At 39.8% G+C, this 23,001-nt stretch overlaps 1 protein-coding gene and 1 long non-coding RNA gene across 2 annotated transcripts in view; one reads left to right on the forward strand and one right to left on the reverse strand.

The window, feature by feature from the left end:
• The window catches only part of LOC142603707 (uncharacterized), a 349,083-nt gene that overhangs the window by 249,914 nt on the left and 76,168 nt on the right, over positions 1-23,001 (forward strand). The window contains exon 6 of the long non-coding RNA XR_012837604.1: positions 14,393-14,517. This is a non-coding gene — a long non-coding RNA (uncharacterized LOC142603707). The remainder of the gene's footprint in view (positions 1-14,392; positions 14,518-23,001) is intronic.
• Positions 1-23,001, reverse strand: part of DYNLRB2 (dynein light chain roadblock-type 2) — a 296,487-nt gene that overhangs the window by 167,864 nt on the left and 105,622 nt on the right. The gene's annotated exons all lie outside the window — the stretch shown is intronic.

The following is a 23,001-nucleotide window of genomic DNA, read 5'->3' on the forward strand; positions in this document are numbered from 1 at the left end:
CGTGCTGATACAAAATACTGCACAGTGCTGAAGAAACGAGGAAAGAAAGTTTAAGCTTGTATAATGGTCCTTTGCACAGCTGTTGCTGAAAGGGGGCAAGCGATGTTCATTTGATAGAGTGTGTGAGGCAGCGTGCACGGCAGTATCTCTTAGAACAAGGGTTATTGTATTCACTGCAGTTATCCTGTGGGAAAGGAAGTAATATGCTTCCATCCTAATTCCTGAAGTGTTCCTGGAAGAGCCAACTGATGAACTGACAGTGGTACTTCCAGTACCTCGTCTGGTCATTCTGAAATTGATTTCACAAATATTTCATGTGTGTCAGGTGGGCCGATGAGGAAGAGAAGAAATCTAAGAACAATTGATTCTACCCTTGCTCTGCTATATATCCTTATCACCTTAATATTGCAGAAGTCAGGCTACGTCCTGCAGTCCTGATGCTAAGTAATTAGAAGCAATTCCCTCAATAAAGCGACTTGCTTGTGAATAATGAAAACTACTGCAGGATCTGGCCTTGCACCGCTACTGTATAAATGAGATTTTGTACAAATAGTCATTCGTGTGCAACCAGTGGATATATTACTTTGATCATTTAACAAAACGAGCAGAGGCAGGTAATTAATTGTGGCTAGTAAGTATTTGCCCAGTATTCACAAGTAGGAGCGGATCATGGTTATTCTGCCTCTGGGACTCTCTTTGCATAATTTCCTTTGTTTGGTAACATAACGCGCATTCCAGACGCCAGGAAAGAGTCATATAATCCCTTTATGGTGGAACCTGTGTGTTTACTAATACCCACGTACAGTTTGTGTGAATGTTTTTGCGGCCAGTTTCTGCCCACTTACCTGGGTTGTGCATCCGTGCAGGAGGAGCAGTGGGCACCTGCCCATTTCGGGAGGCAGTCATGAGCCTTGGCCAAAGGCAGTATGCTAAAATCATGTGCTTCCCGAACTGTTCCAAATCTCAAGGCAATTTCATGTGTTTTGCCCTTCAACAGATGATTTACGTTAGTGAGTTGTGGAGTCAGCATTTCCCTTGATAAATTTTATTCTACAATAGGCATTATTGAAATGGAGAAGTTACTGGATTCACAGACCAGATTTTCTCACGTACCACGCTGCAAGGTGCGTGTCCTCCTACACTGGCGCCTTAGCATTATTCACTAGAGACTGGCTGTCCTGTGAGCCCAGAGGATACACAGCAAAGCCACCGCTGACTCCAGCCCTTCTGAAACTTGCTGATAGGTCAAAAGACCTTCCTTAGAGGTTTGTTTTTTTTTTTTTCTTGGAGATGCACATTTTAAGTGTTCCTCCAGCAAATACCAAGGAGAGCAAAGGCAGATAAATGTTAAGCTTCCTTTGCATTCCACAAGAGGTCCCAGCTGGTCTTTCTCTTCCAGCGGCAACCCTGGGGCAGAAGGCAATGCTTTTTATTTCCTCTCACAGTATGCAAAACAAAACCTTAATAAGGCTTGACATAGCCGTTCTTCTCCATGTGTAGTTCAGGGGGGTTTCCCTAAAAATCACACTGGATGCAGAGTGGCCTAAGACTTTCTAAGCACTTTGGCTGAAATTCTATTCAAAGTTTTATCACAGGGCTTTGCACACAGATGAATTTCAACCATAATTTCTGTTTCACCTATATTACTGATTTTTAAGGCTAGCAGGAGCCATTATAATCATCTTGGCTGACTCCCATAAGCCAGAGGATTTTACTTAGTGATTCCTGCATTGAGCTTGTGCTAGAGCTACAGCAAGTGGTTTAGAAATACATTCAACCTTGATTTAAAACCTCAAGTGATGGGGAGTTTGCCCTGGGTAGTTTACTACCCATCTTGGCTTGTTCTTGAGGACCGATTATCTGACTTACAGAATTTAGGTTGCACAAGAAAAAGAAGGAAAATAGTGATGTCTCCCTCCACAACCCTCATATTACCTCAGTTAAGACAAAGAATTGCATATATTGAGATTAGTTTTTTTACAAATCAGTGAACAAGTATTTTCAGAATTTCAAAGAAATAGCACATTAAAACAAGACACCTTGACAGCTGGAGCTTTTTCTTTAGAATATTTGTAATGAAGTTACTATATATTAAGAAAAATATAATTTTTCTGGCAGTTGAAGTGTTTATTTATATATTTGGAGGCTTGATTCTGGCAAATAGTGAAGTTGAAAAAAATTGATGCTGTTTAGCAAGCCAACACAGAAACAAATGTTGACAATTTTTTTTCAAAGAAAAAAAGGTGTATTGTGTGTGCTGAAAAAGTATCTTCATCTATGTCGGTTGTGCTGCCGTCAACCTCTGCCTAATTAGACCTGTAGCCTTGTTATCCAGTCAAACCGCTGTGAGCTTCTCCTTCTGAAAGTTTGTTGAGACCATTGCACTCATTTCTGTGTTGATAAATGGGGTTCCAATATTTGGATTTCAAGCCTTGTGCTTGTTTGCTCGTTATGGGAACACACAGCACGAGCCGTAGAGCAGTGGTCTCAACCTTTGCTGACCCATTTGACAGTAGTGTTTTGGCAAGCAGCAAGCTGCAGGCAGCATCATCTTTTGCCTTCCTTGTTAACTTGGAGCGTTGTGGAAGCGTTTCCTTTGGTCATGGCACGCTGGCTCTGAGCCGTGAGAGCGAGCCTATCCTCTCACTAGTGGTCATCTTTCAGCTGCACGAACAGGGGACAGGGTACCAAAAAGTTATGTAACATTAGACAAATCCAGGTTAAGGTCCTGTGATAATGAAATAAAGCTTGCCTATAGAAGCAATAATTCTCCTTAGTTGTTTCTTTCTTTTTTTTCTTTTTTTTTTTTTTTTTTTACTACTCTGTCAATGTCTTATCAAAGTTCAGAAGGGAAGCCTATACTAACAAGCATGGTGAAGAAAACCTTATCAGCTAGAGCCCAAGTTAATATTTGGCCATTTATTTAAGACTTTGCTAGTGGATGAGAAGAATAATTGCATCAATAGCAATTGATTGGCTATTAATATCTGTAACAGCAGTAAAGCCACTGTGAACTTGTAAATGGGATAACTGGTTTAAAACTGTCTGAATGCCGTTTGAGTTCAAAAGCCTTTAGGAACTGTCACCAGGAGGTGGTCAGGAGCATGAGAATATTCTTTTGCAGGTAGTGCTACTGTGTCTGTACGACATGCAGAGCCCTTAAAATGGAAGCCAAGTAGCAAGTGGTTTCCTAAATTTCCCATATCAAATAATAGAAATCATAGAAAATTTGTGATTATAGGAAATGTTCTGAAAAAAATTACTAGCCCCATTTTGACTGGATCAATTGTAATGATTTCTTTGGGAATTTTAAGCCTCTCCTCTGCTTTTTTTAATCCAATTTTTACTAAATGAAAATTTCTTTCCTTCTGAGAAATGGAACATATTTGGACTACCCAAACTTGAACTGAATTCAAGTGTCCTGGTGTTTCATTGGCAACAAATAAAAGAAAATAAAAATCATCGTTTGTAGATTTATCCATCACCTAAACATCCAATATTTCAATATTTAGCTGATATTAGGACTATAATGTTTCTGTATCTTTAATAAGGAGCATTTTATGTGTTAAATAGGGTTCTCACCTTTAAAATGTTTTCATTTACTAATTGTTGTTAAGGCTTGTCCCTAATTGTTAAGCCTAATAATAGTTGTTCTCTATGCTTATATTAGAGAATATCTGAATCACCACATGATACTAATACATTTTTAATGATATGTAAATGTCAATATAGTAGATACATATGTACACAAAGAAGTCTCTAGGACAGAAAAGCATATTAACCGTAGCCGACTGGTAAAGGTGAGAAAAATAGTCTTCATGTGGAAGTAAGAAATCAGAGGGAAACTCCCTCTCCTTTGCATTTAATTTCAGGATTGGTGTATGTCTTAGATTATGTAAAGAACAAGGTTTCATTGCCTCTGAAAATGTTCACTGCTGGCAATAGATAGCCTTATCCTCAAGTTCCACAACAAAAGCCCCATTGACACTACTGGGACTGTGATTCTACCCGGTGTGTTGGTCTGTGAGATACACAGTGCAGCTCTTCTGCAGGTGTGATTCTCTCTGACCCATTCAAATGACACTAAGTGAGAACTTTCTCAAGGCTCTAATTATTTCCATCTGGTAAAGGAAGGATGCACTTGACCCAGGTGTCTACTGGCCTTTTCAACTCTGAATGGCCAATCTCCAACTGGCTCAATGGGGGGACTATTCACACAGGAAGGGGAAACATCCCTGCGCGCGCACTTCCTTTCACAGCTAATCCTCATGCACGAAGAACCTGTCTGAGATATTTCAACGTGCTTCAGATTCAATTGTTTATCTAGAGAAAAAAGTTTGATACAGATATTTGCTGCCCATTTTATCTTAAACAGCCTGGAAGAGCTGGCTGTCTTTTGCACTGAACTCTGAAATCGCTAGTCCCAGAGCAAGGTCCTCTATTTTTTAATTTTAAGCTGAAAAACTCCCAGCATGCTCTAGCTTTGTTTCTCAGTTTTTGCCCTTTCATTTGTTTTTTTTCCTAACAGGGACAAGCCTTAAGCACAGGTGGCTGCTGTAGTTCTTTATTTCTGCTGATAGCTATTGACCTGCCAACTGGCTATTCTCTTGGTAATAGTAAACAGGTTCCTAATGGTTAAACTTCCTTCCATTTAAATTCTGTAGTCCAAAAATAATCTAGTATTTTATTAGCCAGGGAACATATTATTAAACACATACATCATTCTTACCAGACTGTACCTCTGTAAACCTAAATAGTTTTGAATCAATATTTTAGGGTTTGTTGGGGTTTTTTTCTTTTAGAAATTTTGGGATAGGACTCCAAACAGTGGAAATTAAAAAGTTAATTGAGTCATTGGTATGTAAGTAGAAGGCCTGGGAGCTAGAAGCTATACACAGTTTTGACAGTGTGTTTGAAACTACATGAGAAAGAGTATCTGACAAGTAGCAGACTCCTTGCTGGTTGTGATAGATTCAGAAGTCAATAGTTGATTTCAAGGGCTATATTTCTCTGGATTATCTTGGTTTATATGAGTTATGACACCCAGATTTTTTATTTTTTGCTATTTGCATTACTTGTTTAAATTATAAAAATCCATCATACTTTCTCAACTATTAAAAGAAAGGGAGGATCTTCCTGGCATCAGCTAGATGACCACTTGAATTAACTGATTATGAAGGTACCAGAGCTTTCATATGTTAATGTGATCTGGGCAAGACCCCTTCTGGTGTAGCCAAACCATATGGAATTTATATCTCAGTCGGTACATGGGAAAACGACGTTATTTACTCCAGGATATGGTAATGCTCTCATTGACTTTCTGAATCTTTGTGAATGAGTGTTTATGCTCGTGGAGTTGACAGACTGCTATCACAGGCTCGGCCGAAGTACAATCCAGCAGGCTCTGGTCAAGCTCTTGCACACACTGCTCTGCCAAAGGACTTCAGCCTTCACCTACAACACCCTTGTTTTTCCATTACTAAGACTTTCCTAAACATACAGAGCCAAAGAGACATATTAACGCATGCACGCATGCCAGAAGGCACAGTGCGTCTCTCTGACCAGGAAGCACACTCGTTATTTAACAATGGATAGAACTATCTGCGTTTGTTTTTCATCTGAGTTAATCTTAGCCACCTAAGTTAATATCATTTAGGTCACCTAATACATTATTTAAGTGAACCGTAGCTGGTCAGGGTGTCCTAATTTCCTTTTCCCACAATAATGGGAAAAGACAGCTTTACTTTTCCTCTCGTATCCTCATTTGGATGTCACACGGGTATGATCCTGTCCTATTGTGCTCTTTTAGAAAGGTCTGTGGGTTCAGCATCAGTGGCCTCACTCATCTGGATCCCCTTGCATGGCTGGAAATCCATGTGTTATTACAATCAGTAACTTTTACCATCAACGTCGCTGCTGCGTCTCTTCAGTGAAAGTCTCATTCCCTTTGTTTTTCAAAATATGTCCCTACTCTGTCTTGAGGGAGGTGTATTTTTCTACCTTTCTACCTAACAAAAAAAAAAAACCCAAACCCAAACCTCAACCAACGACAACAACGACAACGACAAAAAAATAAAATCAAAATGGGATTTTCTGGTTTGTTCAGTTCTTGAAACAGTTCGTGCCCACAAATGGGTAGTCTCTGGCTTCTCAATGGAGAAGGTTGCTCAATGGGAGGTAGTGAACTAAATGGCATGAAGAGCAAGTGGCCTAATCTAGATATGAGGTCTGGCCCAAAATGTGGTCGTGGTGGTATTTTTTTTTTCCTTTGGTAACTTTTAATGACAAAAGGCTGCTTATTCTAAAAATCTTTCTTTTTTTTTTTTTTTTGAAAAATTATAACGTGTTTGGAAATTTTCTCTGTTCTTTTTCAAGAGGTGTTTTTCAAAATCCAAATTTTGTAGTCATTTATGATATATATTGCCCCCTGCCCCTCAATCCATATAAAATTTAAAAAGTGTATTTCTATTTTTTTAGTATAAATCCAAACTTTTCAGGCCACATGAGCCCTTCTTGTGAATAATGAAAGCCAAACCCAATGGGGAGAAGCAGAGAAGAGAGAAGACATGGATCTAATTGGTTCAGGGATGGGAGAGCAGTGCCAGAGCAGGGACTACTCCAGAAACCTTACCCCTGCAAGTGTCCCTGCAGCAGGGCTCTTCCTCCTGAAGCCATCCATCAGATAGCAGTGTTTTTCACTGCTTCTCTTGCAGAGGTCGTGCTGGGAGGGTCCCTCACAGTTGATTCGAGGAAGGTAAACGCAGTGTTGAGTTGCATGGCTTCCACCTTAAAACTCTGCGTGGAATTTGGGAGCTCTGTGGGGCACCCAGCGCTGCTCGTTAGCCTATCCTTACATCTCAGCAGCAGCCTGGCCAAACCTCTGCTCTTCGTGCTTCTGCTATGCCCCAAACACCACAGGCACAAATAATTTTGGATAAGTCTGTACTGAAGTTTGATTTAATAAATCCCTCTAATAAGTGCAACAAAGGAACAGAAAAGATCCCTTTGGTGGCTGAGCCAGCTTAAATGAGCAGAATGCTTTATAATTAACAATCCAGTGGTTCACTTCACATGCTTGGCTTTATAAAGAGCAAAGTGAAAAATACTTTTAAAGCACTCGGAGAAATCTTTGTTTTAAAGGAGTATCGCAATGCTGCTGTTATATCCAGTGACCACCACCAACGATCATAAGGCCATACAGCTCTAGGTCACTCTCACAAAATGGTTGCCAATATTTTCTCAGCAAACTCTCTATCGATTGCATAAATACAGTACAGTACCCAGGAGGTAGTGTTGACCTGTCACATAGTAAAGATGTGGCAAGCCCCATAATTCATTACCAGTTGGAAATAGAACATCATTGGAGAGATAAGGATAACAATGACTTTCCATCCAATGATAAATTACTAGCAGCTGCATTATTTTCCCTCACTTATATATGGCTCTCTTTATTGAATTTAGCTTGAGATAAATAAATGATCTGCCAGGAGCCTGGTTAATATTACTTCTCTGGGACCCATTTCGGGCCCAACTAGGCTTTTGCTGATAATATCTTTAAGCTTTTCAGTAGGGAGAGACATAACATTTGTTTCTGACAAGAACCCTATGTCGCCTTATCTGTTTCATTTGAGAGGCCGTCGACCTCAGCTTCTTTAGTTAAAATGAGAGCTTTACTGTAGAGGCTAAGTTCTTGAACTTGACTCTCTTCTTACAATGAGATTATATGTCCTGGTTGTAAATTTGAAGCCACACATGATATACAGTTATTCTTAGCATTTCCTGTTGATCACAGGGTGGTATTGATTGCCCCGCTTTTGAATCTTTCTCCTATTGGTTTGAAAAGGACTTCCATCCTTTTTATATTATTATTTTCCACCCCGCGATAATCTGTGAACTTGTCAATGCACATTTAAATTTAACTTCATGCATTTGTTCCATTTCAGAATGACAGTGTTTTTTCATAATTTCTCCCTCCTTCTTCCACCTTAGAAAAGGCAGCTTAACAAATACATATCCACTTGGTTAAAAAATAAAAAGGGCCGTCTGAGAACAAAAGATTAACTCTTTCTGTGAATCGACATGCCAAGGAAGGCGCTTCAACCCCTGAAATTCTTTTTATTACCATTAATAATTTATCTGCCGCTTCAGTGATTCTGGCCCTTGCAGATACTGTTGGAAGGGACGGGGCAGGGAGGGCATGGGGCCGAGGTGTGAGGCAGCAGGCGCAATCAGCCTGTGTTGCACTCCTACAGTAACTGTTTGGATACCTTGAATGTGGTATTTTTGTTATTTCTGGGAAGCCCTATCATCAGGTTATAGATTAAAATCAGGCAGTTGCCATTTTTCATACAGTGTGAATTAGAGGAAATTAAACCCAACCACTTCTGATAAATCCTCTCATAAATAAACTAGCTGGTGGTGTTAAATATAAGTCCAGCCACAGTTTGATTCACATTACGGAGAACAAAGAACAAGTTCTGTCTATTTTAACACTCTATCATGGTTATTGTTATTTATACCATACTAATGCCTAAAGGCTCCAGCTGAGTTTGGAGCCCCCATCTGCTAAATGCATAATCAGACTTGCCTTGGAGAGTTTGCAGTAGGACTAGGAGAGAAAGAGCAAGGCAAAGAACTGTTCTGCCTTCCTCTCCCTTCTACTTTACAGCTAGGAAACTGAGGCAAAAAGAAGGAAAGCACTTTGCTCAAGGCAGTGAGGAAAATCTTCGGCAAGGTTGGCAACTCCCAAGAGATCATCTGAGTTTCTGCCAAGTGCCTTGATGTAAGATAATTTTCTACAGTTTTTTGGGGGTTCACCTGTCTCCTTTACACTTTCCCACTAGGCAAAAGTTAGAAGATAAAATGGGAATGTAACAATAAATCTCTTTTATCTGATGTTAGAGGAATTCGCGGTTAGGAAAAAAGGCACACCCTAAATAGCATCTTGCATAGATTTGTGTAAGAGAAGATATAATCTGTGTGCATATTAATTTTAATTTGAAAAATGTCTTGTCTTGAAATGAAATAAGGAAAATTTGCCTTTTTATATAATAAGAGTAGTTCTGGCATGTACTGGTCATTTCCCATGTCAAATCAGAAGATAAAAAAAAATATTGCACAATGGTCCTAAAAGGCAGAAAGATTAATGTTTATTAAATCAGAAAAATAGGATAGTCATGTGACACACAATCTGTGTCAGCCGGAACCATTTCTTGTTTATCTTGAGAGACTGACAGGATCTTCTCACCAATAATTATTAGCTAAACTCTTTCAGAAATTAATTTCACATACAATCACAAACACAGCCAGCAGGGAAAAAAAAAAAGGATGGCGGATATCAAATAAATGATTTGCTGCCAATGAATGATAATGCATTTTCCATTTCTGCTGTGCTGCCATTCTAACGTTTCCCCGAATACCCTGAAAGTATCAGGATGAGATTCACACACTTGCACAAAGCCCAATTAAAAAGGCTTCATGCAGAGCTTTCCACAGAAGACTGCATTAACTTTCGTGCCCTTGTGTACACGTGATGTGTGAGCAAGAGGAGGACTGCAGCAGGACACTTATGTTGTCGTAGTCCCCAGAGCAAGCTGGGACAACGTTTCCAGGGGTTTCTGACCACAGGTTCCAGTACCTTTGTCAACAGATTACTTTACTCACCAGATCTTCTATATGATGTCCTGTTTGGGCCTGGAGGCGTATGGATTGCTTTTGGGAGGGGTGAAGTCATCAGACACCCCTCACTTCTAGCCCAGCTGTGTCACTGCAGCAGGAAGTGGTGACACGTATCACTGGAAAAGTTGACTCTCTTGTGGATCATTCTCACTAAGATCCCTGTGCAGCAGTGGATAAACACAGCCTCTTCAGTTTGGAAGCCAAAATGCTGAAGTGACTTGACCAACATCTAGGGACACTCAGCTGGGAATAAAACCCTTTTGGACTTGATTAACAGAAAACCCTTCCTTGCTAAGAAGTGACTGCTTTTTCCTGTAGTACAGGCAGTGACTCTGTATGACCAGCCACGTGGCATTCATCTGTTGTTCTGTACTTTTTTTTCCTGCCATGGAGAACTTTTGATCCATACTGCCTTTTCCACAGAATTGTTTTTTCTACACAAACCATATCTGTTACACAAAGTGGTTCCTTCATCTACTCTGAGGCTACCAGAGAATTTAGTGAGCTGCTGAGAGGTTTCACAGCATTGCTTTCAGTACATCTTTGACAAGGATCTTTTGCAAACTTTGGCAGAGGAAGTGTAGCTTCTATATCTACCTCTAAATCTAGTTTGGTTCAGCTGAGCCACAGACTCCTTGTTTTTTGACACTTAGTCAGCCTCAACTCTGTCCACCTGTGTGCAGGAGCACTGCAGTAACTTCCCTGCTAGTCACAGATGTCATCTTTGCAGGTAATTAGACCCAGGCTTACACTTGTCTTTGGTGATGATTATTATCCCTTCTGCTGGAGTCACCACCTTTACAGCAGATTTACAGTAAGAGATGACACCAGTGCTCCCCAGTTCACTTCAGTGTAAGGTGTGCAGATTTAACCTGTTTCTTCAGTGGTGGTTCCAGAAGAGTGGTGTGGTGTTAGTCATTTGGAGTGTTATTCACAGGGGCCTGGGCCAAGGCCAACAACTCAATTCGCATTATTGGCTGAACAAAAAAATGCCTCTGATGTTGACTTTGTCATAAATTTGCAGCCCCTGTCCCTATGTCACCGGCTGTCCAGTCCAGCCTTGTAAAAACTAATTGTATCTGCATTTTGGTTACTAAAATCGTTTGGGGTTTTGTTATTTCAACTCTGTGGTCTCAGAGGAGCAAATTCCTCAATAATTTTGCTCTCTCATCAGCCAAAGGCGCCACTCCATGCTATGCACAAACAAGGTTGGAGAGCAAGGCTGTCTTTAAATGAAAAAGCCCTGCCTTTTCCTCCTTGCATTCGTACAAATTAAACATGACTTCTTGCTTCTGTCATTCATCCTATTAAGAAAACCCCAGACTGCCAAGTGCAACCTCATTTGCCAGTTTCCAGGGGATGGCAAGCTTTTATACCTGAATCATAAACCCTGAAGGAAGGGCATTATCTGATGTGGTATACCAGGCTTAATGGGCTGGTATATGCAGCTGCATCACCTTGGGTAAGAACTTCAACAGAGCCTCTTATAAATAGCATGCCTGATGTTACATGCATTATGCCGAAGGACACAGGTGTTTATATTTACAGACATAGTACTTAGCTGCTTTAAGTGGTTCTTTGGTGGTAGGATCTAATTGAGCAATATTCTAACCTGGATTGAGTTTGAAATTCCAGCTCTGCAGCAAGATTTTGGATCAAATGCAGTTTGACCAGTTATCATTGTCTCTCAGCCTTACTTGTAGGATGGAGATGCATTAATGTGTTGGTGATGTAAGAGTGAAGACAGACTTTCTTCACTTGTAGTCATTACTGCTGAACAAGTTGTTCTGCTGATTTACCCAGAAAGCCCAAAGTGTCCTTATAAACGTAAAATTTCCTCTTTTTTTCCTTGAGCAGATGGAAGACTTAGATGGAAAGGAATAAAAACATAATTTGCCAGAGCCCTCAATTAATCATAATCAAGTTTGTGCATGTTATACTCTACAAGGGTAACAACAATGAAACACAGGGAGAAAAGGATGCCTTCCTCTGGCAATTCTGAAGATATAAAAGCAATAAAGAAGCATACTTCAAAATAATGTGGAGATATATGACTGCACTAAATAAAAATGCTTCTTTAACGTACTGTAAAAATAAAGATGTTTAGTTAGATTTATCATTCTTGTTACAAACACAAATTCATCCCCTGGACTATGCCATTGGCTCTGCAAGCATCCAAGGGATGGTTGGGGCCCACTATTTTCTGTAATTACTTAAACACGGTTTCATTTGTTAAAGAGCTTACTAGATTATTCCTTCTTTATACTCCAAGGTAGTATATAGGACACCTTGATCCCGCAGATAGAGATTTTTTACTTTTACACTACATTTAAGCCATTCTTTTAATTGGGTATAGCGAGAGGAATGGTTTGCTTATTAGTTTGCACGAGTTGCATCCAAACCTGTGAAAATACATTTTTTAAACTGGTTTTGCAAATAGCAACACATGTTAATTGAAAGCAACCCCACTCCTCAAATCCTCACTTGATTGACTTGGGAACATTCAAAACCAGTGAGATTCATTTCTGCAGCCTCATTCAACCATTGCAATGAGCAAATGAAACAATTGTTTTATTTGTAAGAGGAGATTATCCCTTGAAGGCAGATAGAAGGATACTGCCTACAGAACCCCATTTGCAGGCACAAAGAGCGCTTAGTCAATTTTTGGCAGTGATACTGAAGCTATTAGTTTTGGATATGAGTTCACTGATGTTCAGTGCTGTAGATTTCCAGTTAGTTCATGAAGGGCCTTTAAAATTACACACAGAGCTTCATTAATTGCCTCAGAAAAGAAGCAACAAATATCAGGCCCTTAAAGTGTGTGTGCACAGAATGGCCATTGATTTCAATGAATATTCCCCACTGGAGGACTGATCCAGCGGCCTGGGAAGGCAATCACAGTTTTTCCAGGAGTTGCAGCAGGCACCGCCTCAAAGTGCAAGGGCTTTTGCAGGATCAGGCCCCATTAGCTGATATCTGTCTATCTAATTATCTGTATACATGTTTTATATACACGTGCATGTGTATAATCTCAATTCAGTGTGTTAAAAGTATAACAGCTATTGTTTTAACTGAAATTGGACACTGACACAAGATGCCAACGACAGGGTCTTTCAAAAGAAAGAAATAGAAGCGCAGCTTTGGGATCTTGAAGGGTTTTTTTGTCCCTTCTCCATTTGATAGAGGAGTGTCTGAACATTTGTTCTACAACTAACTATCCATAAAGGAGAATTTCCTATGCCTTCCTTGCAAACGGCACAACCCCATGTGATCCCTGATCACAACAAATTGATTTATTTAAATAAAAGTAATGATCTTCTTTCCTTTCTCCAGCCCCAGCAGCAAAATCCCAAGTAACCCTGATCAGCAAATTGATATACTTAGCTTCTTTTGCCCTCCTTTCTCGAACCCAAACAATACCATCCTGATCCCCAAGTAATAAGAAAATGATTTATGCAAACAAAAATAATTATCTTTCTTTGCTCTCCACCCTCTAACTGTATAATCTCAGCAGCTCCTTGTTTAACAAATTGATTTATTTAAATTAAACAAATGGTGATCTCCTTTTGACCTTTATAGAGCACCTCTGTGGCAGACTCCTACCACTGCCACCACCTTAACCCGTATGGTTAGAAGGATGTATTTTAAAATATAACAGTGTTTCTAACTAACCTTGGTACTTTGTGATTACTTTAATCAAAGCTCCTGGAAGCTCTGTTACCGTGCCATGAAATTAGGACACATCCGCTCTGAAAAATAATAAAAATTAAATGTAACTTCCTCCATATTTTTTTATGGAAGGGACAGTTATTTATTTAATTCCCCAGAGAGTTCCCCAGGTATGTGGTTTGTCTACACTCATCTTTCCCACCGTGCTGCCCATAGGTGCCTTTGCAGCCAGAGCTTTAAAGCGTTGGCAAACTCAGTGCACAAAGATGTGCTGCGCCACCTCACCTAAAACACTGACAGAGCCATCTAGTGCCAGCCTGCTCCGTGACAAACCCCAGCAACAGCTGACGGATGAGATCCTGAACTCGGAGGGTTCATCCATTGCGTTTCAGGGTCCGTCAAACCACAGTTTGTGTTGTAAGGACTCTGGGCCTGTCATGGGCAAAACGTTCATAGGCAAGAAGAGAGGAGAGTCCTGCTTAAGAACTACTGGCGTGATCTTATAAAACCATTCCACGTTAGATAGTCCTGAAGGTATATAAGTAAATATATATATATATATGTATATGTATGTGTGTATTTTTTACTGTGCTGGTTTTATTTAAGATTGTATTTTCTGTGCTGTCCAACCAGTATCTCTGTTTTGTGCAGCTGCTACTTAAACAGTCATTTTGGCATTTTACAGAATTACATAATTATATGTGCCATAAGCAAAAGTGCAAATAGTCCCACTTAACACCTAATCATATGATATCTGTTGTGAAATGCTGGCGAAGGAGCCAATAGATATGACTGTTACTTTGCTATTAGCTCTGGTTCTTTGGAGGCGAGTACGGACTGCAGCTGGAATTTGGCATAGAGGGAAGAGGGATTAAGTGATGGTGGGAGCCTGAGTGTATTGTATATAGAAACATTCTTTCCTCGACCACTTTCTGTGGTGTGTAATACTCTGCGCAGGACATTGGTGTTAACCTGTCTCTTCCAGATTTTGCAATATTCTGTTTTTTTGCAGTTCATTCACACTGTGTGTCTGCTTTGGTTTCAGACCCACTTGTGTTCTCCGACAGAAGACAGTGACGTGACATGAATGGTAGCACAAGGCTCCAACTGCTACATTCAGTAATCGATTCTCCTGGATGGATTGTGACTGCCCAAAGGTTGCAAAGAGAGGTAAGAATGATTGTACAGCATCAAAAACATTAGTTCCTTCCAAAGCCAGAAAGTTTTCACTCCCTTGAATCCTTCCACTGCAAGGTCTAGCACTCTTTGTGACTCTCTGGAAATGCATGGGAAAATCATTAAGAGAGATTGTTTTTATTAACAAATAATTTTCTTCTTTCTTTTTCAGTAATTTTAAGTGGGTTTTGTAATGTGAACACTGAATTGGGAATCACCATGTGAAAAACTTGATTGTGTCCATTTATATCATTACCAGAAACTCTCCATAGGAAAATGCAAATGAAAGGGGTGAACATTGCAAAAACTGGTCAAGAAGTTGCAAAGTAGAAATATAGATACTTCTGAAGCATCTCAAATCTCACACTTTTTAAAAAAAAAAAAAAAATAGATTTTTTTGTTCTTCCAAGAGCTAAACAATTGAGGTTTTTGCATCTGAACACCTTTGGAGATATAGTCTCAATATATACTTGGATATTTGTTTTAGAAAATTCAATTTCATGCGGCTTTGGCCTCTGATCCTCACCTTGCATTACCTTTACTTCTGACTTGCAAAAGTAAAAGTGAGAGGAGACTCAGACTGTAAGATCATGCAAAAATGTTCCCATGAAAAAAAAAATCTCATTCTGAAATTATACATGGAAGATTATAGATGCAGCCTTTTAAAAAATTTGGCCCTCTCTATTGACTTGCCCAGAGAGGCAAGTATTTCTTCTGCAGATGGCTTGGAATTAGTAGAACATGAAATAATGTCAATGGTACTGGTAAGAGGATTAAACAGCAGTTCTGATGTTATTGAGCGGTTTGCAGAGTCCATATTAAACAGCCACATCAGTCCACAGGTCAGCTCTGCAGTTCTACTAAGCAAACACAGATGTAGAGTTGCCTTTCATGGTCATCATTTCATGCCTTTGACATATGGTAGGCTTTTGGGACTCAGTGGCATATTTACAGCCTGAACATTAAAGATTCCTTTTTTTTTAGCTCATTAGTGGACACCAACATCTAAATCTAGTAAAAGGAAAAAGCAGGAGCTCAGGACACCGGGCATGGACTCCAGTGCAATGCAAACAAATAAGGGAACAATTAAGCTGCTAGAAAGTTCCCTGATGAAACACTGGGGGTGTTTTCAGTTGCTGACAAAAAAATCTCCTTGAGAATACAGTCAGTTTTAAAGCTCTTTTTCTTTTGGGTTGATCTTCTCTGTATTTTGCCAAAGCTGCCTATGAAGTCGCAGTGGTTGAATTTCACAAGGCGAGAGGAGTTCAGCTCATGTCAGCACTGCCAGGCCTCTGTGCTTGTTCAAAGTTTGTGCAAATCTGCTGGGACTACAAATTGGCCAGAAGAAATTGAGGGAACAGCCAGTCTTACAATATTCCTGTTCCTTTTCTATTCCAACAGAAACTTTGGCAGTTCTTTAACATTTTCCTCAGTTTTTTGTTTGTCTGAAACCAAGAGTCAGAAATCAAGAAAATAAATAAAGCAACTGTGATAAGCAGGGGTTTTTTTAATGCACACACACACAGAGGTATACTCTTATGTGTGTGTAGTGAGGACACAGTGGGACAGATTCTTCTTGTTTATCTGAATGGTTTTACCTGGTTCAATCCTGCAAACTTGTGCAGTTTTCAAATAAAGATATAAATACAGATAAGCTATGTGTAAAGGTAGAGTTACTGAATGTAAAGGTTATTGACAAAGAGTTCTTCTAGAAAGGAGAAGATAAATCAGCTGATAAATTACAGAGCCTTTGGTCAATAATTGTTTAATATGATGCAAATTTTAAGTGAAATTTCCAGCATACAACTGCTCCGCGTGTAGCCACTTCTTCCTGCTAGAGGAAATAAACATGCAACCGGAGAGTGTAGCAATGAATTACATTCAACCTCAGAAATGCTTTAGCATGTCTTCAAGAGCGGCTGCCTGCTTCAGTGATGGATTATAACTTAGCATGGGATCCCACAGGCATGGCAAGGTATTTATGTAGTGTTCTGATTGCTCAGACACTTGGAACAAATGTACAGTCAGTGCTAACAGAATCAGAGTATCACTGTCTCCCACTTTATTTCATTTATTTATATTTAGCAAGTGCTGGAATATTACAAACCACCAAGCTCAACTGGAGCTGGAATATAGTTTCCAAAGCTTATTTACAGTAGCTCTTACTCACAATGGGTAATGGTCTATTGCTTCATAAGTAGTTCCATTGATTTCAGGGGGTCCATTAGAGAGGTTCCATTCCTTGTATAGCTGAGTATATCTTGATTTGGTCCCGTGTTTGAAATGTAGAAAGAGCTCCTTTACTGCTATGTTCTTAAATGCATGAACAGTTTGCAGAAAAGCCCTACCCCTAGCCCTCACCAAAAAGCTGATAATAGTGCAAAATACTGGTGAGGCTGGTGGGATGCTGGTTTTGCAATATTTCATTGCACTGCAGGAAAGAGTGCTATATGCTCTTTAGTTAGTACGTAGGTGGATGTGCATTCCATGTGCTGTTTTCAGCTCTGTACTTAAACCAATCTGAACTTCCAAAGAGAAAAGAAAAAGCTGAGATTCACATCAGTAGCAAAGAACGTCAGGTGACATTGATTTAAAGAAAACATTAATCAACCCATATTTGCTTGGAACTGGCTCAGGTTCACTCAACAGGTTGGTGAACCTTAGCAAATCTTTCTGTGAATCTGTTCTGTGTTTTGGCTTTGTAACGTGATCTGAAATCATCTGAGTTTCATGTGGTTTTGTTGTGCACGTTTTGGAATGCTCATGGGGCAAATCCAGGGAAACACAGAGGTGCTGTATTTTGCATGATGTGGTAAGGTAAGCAGTATTTCACTCTTACTGACACTCCCTGATACCAAATTGAACAATGCTTGATGCTGTCAGCATAGTTTTGAAAGAGGAGACAATCACTGTCTGTCAGTGTTCTTGTGTCTACAGTAGTCTCTATTTCAGAGCCAAGAGACAGTCTTCAAATTGTATCCTACATAACGGTATCGTGAGTTTTGGACTGTTATTTTCTTTTTCCTTGTTTCTGGTAAATGTGAGAATTTTTACTGTGTAGGCAGGTACTGGAGTTGTGAGGAGTATGTTAGGTTTCTTGATGTACGCTGGTTTGAAGAAGTTACATAGTGCTAGAAAAAAATAGGATTTTATTTCGAGCCTGTGGATGAACAACTTGTGTTTTAACTACATTTGATTTGCATCTGAATTCGTAAATAGGTGTACCCAGCCTCCATAGCTGAATATAGAGTATTGAAGATCCATCTACCCCAATCAGGTCAAAAATATGATGAGGTGACATTTTCTATTCATTTTATTTCTAGTCCAAGCTAGAGCCCAGAGCAATAGAGATGTGAGACACTCAGCGTAAGAAACAAAATCTGATTCATCAGAGGATGCCCAATCTTTCATTCCGTTTCAGAGTGAGCAACAGAATCATTTTGCTGGAGTTGGGATTTTGAAGAGAAAGGCTGGTGGGAGGAGCTATTTTATTTTTACACTGATGTACTGCCTCATAATTGAGACGCATTTGTAGATCAGTGTTATGATAGGTGGCTTAGAGAAAAGGAAAAGAGTTTGTAGAGGATGGGTCAGTGAGTGTAGCTTAGTGGCCTGGCATATATACAAGGGCAGACTAGTTAATTTAACTGTCTCTTCTGGCCTTAAACTTGAGAAATCTCTGAAGAAGGAAAAATCAAAGTCTGCAAAGGTAATAAGTAAGAAAAAATTGTAACAGGCTGGAGTGTCCTTTAATGCCCCCAAGGTTCTGCCCCCCCTAACCCATCAAACAGACTGTGGTAGAGCCACAAATTGAATGGTCCTGTCAGTCCATTCAGAAGTACAGTAGGAAGGAAGAACAGTTTGCCAATAATATTCAAGCTGAAGCTGACATCTTTATTCCTCTCTAGTAAAGTTGTGTTTGCACCCGCTTGTATCATTGCATTTTTCCACTAAGGCTGTCTCACTTATTTAACTTGACACGTGGAGTACCCCTCAGAGGTCTTTGAGATTCAAACCAGCATTGGAAGTGACAGCCCAGATAACGTAGGTAATCATATCGGACCTTGTGGGACTGCGCTGACTACTTTTTAATTGATAATTCCAAGTTTCTGTAATAAATTTATTTCTTAATTATATACGCCATGTCATACATGGTAGCTAATGATTACTACTAGTTTAAGTTTGCAGCCTAGAAGACATCCTCCTCCCTGCCATATAATCATGATTTTCATTCCAAATTAAGATTTTCTGAGAAAGAAAATGAACAAAACCTGCACATTAAATCCAATTCCTTCCAAACAAAGGAAGGTAAATTTAAGGTACTAAATTAGGTAAGTGATTTTAATTAGCTGATCATTTCAGGAAGATCATAAAACATTTAAATAACACTGAAGTTACGTATATTTAAGCAGGTTTATGGAGAATTAAAGTCTTATATGGTAAATTTAAAATGTAAATACAAAAGTCGTTGGAGGAATGTTAATTGCTTTTCCTAAGTTTCTCACATGGCCTGGGATGTTATGAGAGGTATCAAGAATTACATTCATAGTAATAATGTGCCCAATCTAAAGCTTATTAAAGTCCTTGGAATTTTTCCATGGATTTTAGCAGTCATTGTATGAAAACAACAAATGCTTTTAAATGTCTAACTTCCAGTACTGTGGAAGCCACTTATATGCCAGAATTATGTACGTGATGTCAATATTGTAAAATAACTGTAAATTCCTAGTTTATGCTTCCTTTTAGAAGAAATTTAAGCTGGCCTTAAGAAGTTATCTAGGTCCCTTTTAAGCAAATAAAATTACATTTGCAGTAACAGACATTTTACACCGTCAGATTAGTTTGCATCAAAAGAAAAAACTTAAATACTAGGAGAAGCTGCTGTGATTGGACAACAGAACATGTCAATAAATTGGATTCTCATGAATATGAATTCTCACATACATGTCCATAGCTCACTAATACTCTTATATTATTTTTGATTCAAATAGATAAAGTTAAAACTTAATTTTACAATTTGATAATAATGTTTGAAACTAATGAAGTGAAAATCAGGGGTAGTAAGGCTGAAAAGTCTTGATGCATACAGTTGTCTAAATTCCTCATTGTAAACCACTTGGAAATGTATATCCCATTGGAAGAAGGAGCACAGAAAGTGGACCTCACCAGAGGGTTTCCTTGATTCCCCGAAACTGTTTGGACTTCTGGGAGACCCTGGAAGAACCATGGCCACATCTCTTCCAGTGTCAGTGTCAGGATCTGGATGGAAGCGGTAGCCTTCCATGCAAGCATTTTACTCCATGTAGACGTAGGAATCATGTTTCAGGGGCAACTGTTCCACCGGCAGTCAAAAGGAAGTGGGATTGCCATCTTCTGGGTCTCCTTGTGGCTAAATTGTTGTAACTGGTGCATGTGAGGAACAGATCCTTTCAGGGACTTGTAGGTCCCAGTGCCCAAGGGAAGAGTCAAGAAGAAAGAATCAAGTTTTTTCTCCAGGAAAGATTCTCCCCCACCCCTGGAATGATTTATTTCAGAATTAAGTAGTAGATTAGAAAGTGCAATGTTTGTTTTTATTTGGTCGGTAGTGAGACAAGTTCCATTGCTTTTTATAGTGAAAGGATGTCCTGGTGCAGAGGAAGGTGCCTGCTCCACGGGCAGGTAACGCAGGGTGAGGTGAAGCAGTGCCCGCGTGTTTCAGTGGCTGGTGGGGGTGATGCCTGATGCCAAAGGCTGTGTAGAGCCACCACAAGCTTTTCTGGGACAGGGACGTGCATGCGTGGTGGTAGTCCAGCCTTACGGAGCAGCCACCCTGCCAGTCCTGGCAGAAGTGCTACGTGAGAGAAGGGGTGAAGCCAACGCAAACCTGGTCTTTTCATTTTCTTCAAAGCATCTAACGTCCACATTACGCACAGTCCGAGGCACGCGATCTAGGACGTTGCTATCCCTCTGTTTCTTCAGCTGTTGGATGGGGATATTATTATGCTCTTGTCTTGGATGCTGAGAGGGTTAATTAATTATGTTTATGAAACCCTTTGAGATTCTCAGATGAAAGGTGGCTTTAGAATTGTTAGGTGTTATTATAAGAAAAAAGAATGATTTTATTGCTTCATGTTAATGGTTAACATCTGTACCGCAAAACCTGCTTGATCACATAAAGATTCTGCTAAGCATTTAATCCTAATTTGCAGGCTGATGCATATTCATTTTATTTAGAAGATTAATTTAGTCATCAAAGGTTAATCTGCCTCGGGTTTGTAATTAGAGAGAGCAGTGACTTGGCGTCTCTGGGCTCACCCAGGTTGCGCTGGGTTTTCTGAGTGGGCAGGGCTGTAACTGTCACCAGTTTTCACTTCCAACTAGTGCTCGGAGGAGGCTTACTTTTTGGAGAAGGTGAGCGGTAAAAGCCTTGGCCAGTACGAAGATTAAAAATAAAAAGAGAAGCACAAACAGATGAACAAGCACCATAGTGAATCTCAATGCTGGTTTAATTCATCCCTGGCAGGTTTACTCAATGAGATGTCAGGGGATTAAGTGAGGGGTTTTTTATATGTATATGTAAAAATGATTAACAGATTTCACAACGCTTTGCTGTATGAATCCTGCCCCTCTTTCAAAATTACTGATTAGCAGTGTGCGGAAAGTTTCTGAAATGAAAAATTGTGAGGCTTTCTGCTGAAAATATCAGATTTTAACTTTTAGCTGATGGTAGGAGACACTGTTAGAAGGTTATACAATGTGACCTGTAGCTGCTTGTCCCCCTGAAAATTAAGCCTTTTGTGCTCAAGGTTGGCTCCTTTAATCAAAAGTCACCAAAGAAAATGTGGTCCTCATGGAGAATGTAAATAATATTTCCTTTGCAGGTACACCAGAAGGCCTCTTTAATTACTGTTTATAAAGCTGGCTGTTACCTAAGTGTGAAGGATTATTAGTGGCATGGTGGTGTCTTTTGAAGTAAGGAAGAACAGTTGCTGCTGCTTTGTCATGTCCTCACCTTTTCCCTGTTGCAAAGCAGACCGCAGAGCTTCAGCGACGTGGTTAGACGACGAGGTGGCCTCCAGCTGCAGACACAAACTGGGTGACGGGAGGCCAGCGTGCCACAGAACGTGCTCATCGCACTGTACTAGCGTGCCTGTGAAAATGGTGTCAGTGGAGGAGATAGGGTTGTCAAAGGGCGGCTGCGTGACTCGGGGATCCAGCTCACACTGGGTCAGACCTGGGATGTTCAATGTGATAGATAGGACTGGGAAATTTGAGGTGGAAAACATTGTAAATTGAAAATTTGTCTTAAAAATAGTGTTTTACCTGATGTGAAATCAGTATGTGCTGCAAAATAAGCGCTGCAAATGAAAATCCTGATACTAGAATTTAGGAAGTTGGCCAAACTTTTACATTTCAGTGCAGCTTGGCTTTGGTTGAGTTCAGAATCCAGATTCAGGTGGTGGTGGTGGGGGGTGTTTGTTTTTTTTTTCCCCAGCACAGTTCTCACATCTCTATTATGATTTGCCAGTTTTCCCCTCCTCTTTCTGGTGCAGAACCTCAGAAGCATCCAAGAAGGGATTTTGGAGACCATAAACAGTTCTTAATTGAGAACAGAAGTCAAGTTAAGTGCCAGCTTGGCTATCAGAATAAAAATGAAACACTTTTATTAAACCTTTGCATTTTAATTATTATGAAGAACAAGTGGCCTAATGTGAGAAAGCTTTTAACATAGCAGTTACTTGCTTGATAGCTGATAAGTTAATTTTGGATGGATGATTACAGCTATGGCTTCTTGTCTTCTTTGCTTTCACTTTTACTTGATCTAATGATTGTTCACTGATTTTCTTTGGACTTGAGGTAAACTTCTAATTCCATTGCTAATAAACTCAGATTGGTTGAGGCCAGTTGTCAAAAGCAGATTTTCTGTTTCCAGTTTAAAAGGCCAGAGAAGTTTTCTTGGTGTTTTGAAGAAAGTTAGAAGTGTTTTGGCCTGATGATTTGCAAAGCTAGGAGCTGTTTGCAGGGTGACCTGTTACTAGTCAAGTGTAAGCACTTGTCACTTTGTTCTTTGCTATGAAGATAACCAGCCATGCAATGAGAGTACATGATGGCAATTCACTACAACTGGGAAGAAAAAAACCCCACAAAACTGCAAGAATACATGTCACTCTAAGCAGATATTGAAAAACAATGTTAAGTACTGTTATATCATTCAAGCCCTTCCCTTCTAGCCAAGAGACCGAGGGTGGAATTAAACCCACACGTTTGCCACAGATTTTAGACTGTTTCTGCTTAGTTGTCTTCTCAACTGAGAACCTGAACCTTTAGTGTCTTCACTTGCATCTTAATCTTGAGCTGATTTGTATGAACAGTACATAGGTACCACTAAAATGTGGATCGTGAGCTTCATCCCTCATCCCTGCTGCTATATCATTGACTTCAGTGAGCTTCCAGAGGAATGAGTCTGGCCCACAAGAGGATGCGAACTGTCAGGAAGAC

The sequence above is a fragment of the Balearica regulorum genome, chromosome 13, assembly GCF_011004875.1.
Source record: "Balearica regulorum gibbericeps isolate bBalReg1 chromosome 13, bBalReg1.pri, whole genome shotgun sequence".
Taxonomy (NCBI): Eukaryota; Metazoa; Chordata; class Aves; order Gruiformes; family Gruidae; genus Balearica; species Balearica regulorum.